The sequence below is a fragment of the Sipha flava genome, unplaced genomic scaffold (assembly GCF_003268045.1).
Source record: "Sipha flava isolate LNK unplaced genomic scaffold, YSA_version1 207_pilon_pilon, whole genome shotgun sequence".
In the NCBI taxonomy this organism is placed as follows: Eukaryota; Metazoa; Arthropoda; class Insecta; order Hemiptera; family Aphididae; genus Sipha; species Sipha flava.
Genome location: NW_020272813.1, coordinates 702234 through 707773, shown reverse-complemented (window position 1 = coordinate 707773; position 5540 = coordinate 702234). Strand labels below are relative to the sequence as shown.

Genomic DNA, 5540 nt, shown 5'->3' with positions numbered 1-5540 from the left:
ACTGCTTCCTTTTGATGAATTAAGATTAGTTAGATTAGTTAACGTCAAAAGTTAACTATAAAATAACATACGTTTGCCATCGGAGATCAGTCTTTTTTTAATTTTAAGACCGGCTTAGAATGAAATATGCTCTGAATGATGAGAGAATACTAGCCACATGATATATGTAGACTATGGACTGGAATTTCAATCAGACGCCGCAAATGGTGCAATGGTGGTCTCTATATATAAATATCTTGTGTCATAGTGTTTGTGACCATACTTCTCCAAAATGGCTTAACCGATTTTAATGAATTTTTTTATATACATTTGGTAGGTCTGCGAATAGGTTTTTATCTATTTTTATACTCTTAAGTGCTATTGTTTAATAAGTCGTAGTTTAATTTAATAATTTTTGACCAGGTCGATAACTGCGCAATTGAAAATTAATTATTAAACGATACTATTGACAAACTATTAAAAAACTATTAAAAAATTATTAAAAACTATTTAAAAGCTATTAATTTTATTTTTGGTATTAAATGACGGGTATTGCATAAATATTAAACAAGAACATCCCGCAACAGGTGCCGAAACAATCAAGAATGTTAGTTCGAAGGATTATTATGCACATCGGCTGATGATTAGATGCGATCAGGACAACGTTATTCTACGATGTCGTGAGCTTTGTCAACAATTCATGGTCGACATGTATGTAAATATAGAGAGCGAACGATTACGATACTTGCGATTCAATCAAAAAAAGCTGCGTACGGAAGATTCTCAAAACAATTGTTAGATATCGGTGATAGGAAAGTTACTACAGATGAAACGGGGTGCATACAATTATCGACCAAATTCTGCACAATCATTGATTCGCAAGATGCTCTCATTGACTAGATATTTCTCGATGTACACAGACAATACACAAATCATGAGTGGCTGGCAGAAAGAGCAATTTTAGCAGCAAAAAATGTGGACGTCAACGAATTGAATTTCAAGATACAACATTTGTTACCAGGAGACTTGGTGTCATACAAATCTTTTGATACAGTTTGCGATGCTACTGAAGCTATAAATTATCCAACAGAGATTTTAAACTCATTGGATTTACTAGGCATACGGTTATTTTGCTTCGTAATTTGAACCCCCCACGGTTGTGCAACGGTACGCGATTAGTCATTAAAAAATTAATGAAAAATGTTATCGAAGCCATAATTTTAAATTGCAAATTCCGAGGTGAAAATATATTATTATTATTACCGTAAATCCCTATTATACCCACAGATGTGGGAATACAATTTAAACGCCTTCAATTTTCAATTAGATTGGCATTTGCAATGACTATCAATAAGTCTCGAGACCAAACGATATCTCTCTCTCTGTGGCTTAGATTTGAGTACTTCATGTTTTTCACACGGACAATTATACGTGACGTGCTCTCGAACCATCCAGTTTGTTTATTTGAGAAACATGGGATTACAAAAAATATTATACACTCTGTTACATTAAGGGATAGATATTTTTTTTTACTAATATTGTCATAATTAGCAATATATATGATTTAAAAGGATCATTTTTAATAAATTATTAAAAAAATAAATATTTGATGTTTTTTCATTTTTATATTTTGTCACCGTTCACAGCACTCCATACTTCTTCCAATTATATACCACATCCTTACACACCTATATTTAATTAGTTATTTTTTTCTTACAAGATATTCTCTAGAATTAATTTATGTGACAAAACAACGTTTGTCGGGTCAGCTAGTATTATTTTATTTATATAACCAATAGGTATATGTATTAATTTGCAAGTATTATTGGAACATTTGTATAATGTAATATTAAACATTATTTGATTAATTTCTTTCAATTTATATTAAATACTGAAATGTATTATGACAAAATAAATATTGCGTGGTTTCATTTTTTATGCATCGATAACAAAATTAGAAAAAATTATTTATCGATAAAATTATATTTCAACCAATTCACGCATCGGAGACTTTTTATACTTTTTTTATACATTCAAACGCTCATTCAAATTTTTTTGTTGCCGTAAAAAATAAATCATCAAATTCAAAGAAATTATTGCACTATTTACAGTTTAAGAATATTAGGTAAGAACTAGATATTAATATTTACAGTTAAATGTATATGTTAGCGGCAATGTGTATAATATATTAAATATATAAAATGTCTAGAAATTCTATACAATTTTTAAAGATGTGTATAATATAATTTTTTTTACATACATTTCCTAAATATTTTATGTAATAACTAGGCATTTCATAAAACGACAAACAATAAATTGGCAATCTGTAGAACAGGGAAATATCTAAAAAAAATCAATTTCCTTTTATTATAATGAAGACAATTAATTTTATTATCACATAAAAAAATATTTATTACAAAGTATCAATTTAATATAACAGAATCTAATGCATATAAATGAACAAAAAAAAAAAAAGAAGAATTTATAAATTGTATGGCAACATTGGATAAAGCCTTGTTCAAATCCAGTACCTAAATTTATCTATTTATTACAGTACTGTAAATTAGGATGACATTTTGAATTGCAATGAATTTTATTTTATAAACACTTACATCGGTTATTATGACATCTTGTTGAACACGAATATTTGATAAAGCCTTGTCCAGATCCAGTTGCTTCTTGAGTGGCAATAGTTCGTAAACCCAATTCTTTTTCGTGGTTTACTTCCTTTAAGGACACAACATTTTGTTGGCAGACTGTAAATTGCATTCTGGCATAAATTTGTTTTAGATCACCTAATGAAAACCAATAAAAAAATACAAATTAATTATTACTTACTAATTAAAAAATGTACGAGATGATCAATCAAACAATAGATACTTGCTTTATTTCCTAAACGATAAAATCCATCTTCTGTAACTTCCAAAACACATGCCAAAACATTATGAGCTTTTCGTCCTCGATCAACATCTGAAATTGGCACTCTTACTGTGTTTCCAACAAGTGCTAGAGGGAACTTTTTAATTGATTTAATTTTCATTTTTATAGCCTGTAATTCTAAATTATAGTGTGTTTCTTTTCGCTGGTTTTCGGTTCTTTTAATTCTGTTACAAAGCTTACATAAAAAGTCTTTCTCTACATGTTTTTCTCTGCCACTCACATAGATTTTGCTATGACATATTGAACATTGAACCATTTTTTCAAAGTTTTCTTCTAAGTATACCAAACAATTCCTCTTATTTATAATATTATCAACTGTACAAATATCTTCGTTGATCGTAGTAATAACATTTTTTTACATTTATATAAAATAGTTTATACATTTTAGATTTAAATTAAATTAAATAGATTTAATATAGGTATACTTAGTAAAATTTAATTATGTTAAAATTATTATTTTTATCTTTTAATTTATATTCAATGAACAATTCTTGACTGTCATGGAACAGTACCCTCGTTGCAAAAGTATCTGATATAACTTTCCCTCTTTTCTTTTGCTTGTCTTAAAAAGTGATTGTTACCCATTAGTTATAAAACCAATATTTATGTAACTAAAACAGTAATCATCGTTATTGGTCGATTATTGATAGTTAATGAGATTTTTTACACCATTTTTGGCGTCTGATTGAAGTTCCAGTCCATAGTCCACATATATGTCTAGTATTCTCTCATCATTCAGAGCATATTTCATTCTAAGCCGGTCTTAAAATTAAAAAAAGACTGATCTCCGATGGCAAACGTATGTTATTTTATAGTTAACCTTTGACGTTAACGCATCTTAATTCATCAAAAGGAAGCAGTCTGTGACAAAGGACCACGAAGCTGCAAAAATCTTACAATCGATAAAACAATAATTAATGAGTAAGCAACATCATTAAAATAATTATTTCAGTATTTTAAGTATTCAGCGAGTCAGTCTCCTACACTGTAATTAAGCCTTAAAAAACAGCCGAGTTGTAATAGATCCTAAAATCTCAAAAAAAAGTTTTAGAAAATAAGGTAATATTAATACATAATAGTCATATATTACACTCAGCAAAATGTCTAGAAAATTTTACATTTTAACATAATTCTTAAAACTATAATTAAACATTAATAATACATAAGATTATATGTTTTGACTTCAACAACGTTTACTGCGTTAAAAATCTATCTTCAAACATCATATATATTGTTCGTGTTATGAAACTTTTGGAATGCGTTTACCCTTACTTATATGTTGAAAAATGTTATAATGGAAAACTACATTAATTGCTACTACAATAAAATCGTTGAGTTTCTCTCCTGGCCCAAGCCTCTACTCAAAAAATTTCACATGTAACTCGTAGTATACTATTTATTATATTATATTTCATTACACTCATTTTAACCTCATAATATTTTCACAATAAGTAATAGTTATTCATATTTGACGATATTTAATTATTCAATACTCATATTTGTGTTTATGTATTATTTGACTCATTTCACGATACACAACCTTTAATGCAAAAGTACGTGCATCTATTCGTTATACATGATACACCCAAAGATATGCAATATAATAAATGTCTGTGGTTATAACCATCATACGTTCAAACATCAATCACTCTATGTCTATTTACAAGTTTTTTTAGTTCAAATATTTTTATCCTTCTATCAAAGCCCCGATGACATATTCAAATCTCATTATTTGCATTCCAGTCCTTCCATAATGTATATTAACACAACTATAATCTCGGTACATTAACTATAGTGACAATATATATATACACATTGCATTGTCACTATATGTATATATGTATATTATATTGATTTTCATTATACACTATCTAATATTTTATATTTAACATAAAACAAATTTATTTTACAAAACATAACAACACATTCACATCACATATGATTTAAAAGCATACTATTCATCATTCATTGAAATACGTTGATACAAAATGTTTTATTTTTCGATTAAAAATAACATTAATTTCTCTAATAAAAATTATAATGTAAAAAATGTAACACTTTATATTTAAAATTATATTTTCAAGCATCACTCCATAAAAATTTCAAATTTTACTATGTTTTAAGAACCATATACTTTCCAATCGTGTTTTATAATGCATACATTTAAATCTATTTAGATTAGGTTTTACATTACGACATATTTTCACAGAAAAACCCTTTCTGTGGATAAATATGATAAAAGAAGTGGTTACATTTAGTCTGGCAAATCGTTTATTTTGATAAAAGTTTTTCTTTTAAAATTTATTGTTACGAAATTTCTATCACGAAATGAAATCATATCAATATTCTTTTAGTTTATCAGTATTCGTAAATGTATTTGGCTCCAACTAATCGGTCAGTAAGACATGTTCCATCAACAGGGGTGAAACATGGGGATTCATCCTCGGACGTACAATTTTAGAGGGTGTAATTTTTGTAATTATAACAACTAATTTGATATTTTTAACTTTGTTAAATACAGTAAGTCCTCGTTAAACGTCGCCTCATTTAGCGTTGTTTCGCTATTGCGTCGTAGAAGTTTAAGTCCTTATGTTTCGTTTAACACTGCTACGGTTTCAGTA

General features: G+C 27.9%; 1 pseudogene; it reads right to left on the bottom strand.

Moving 5' to 3' along the window:
* Positions 1–2520: 2520 nt before the first annotated feature.
* On the bottom strand, positions 2521–3670 carry LOC112682576 (annotated as a pseudogene).
* Positions 3671–5540: the final 1870 nt, after the last annotated feature.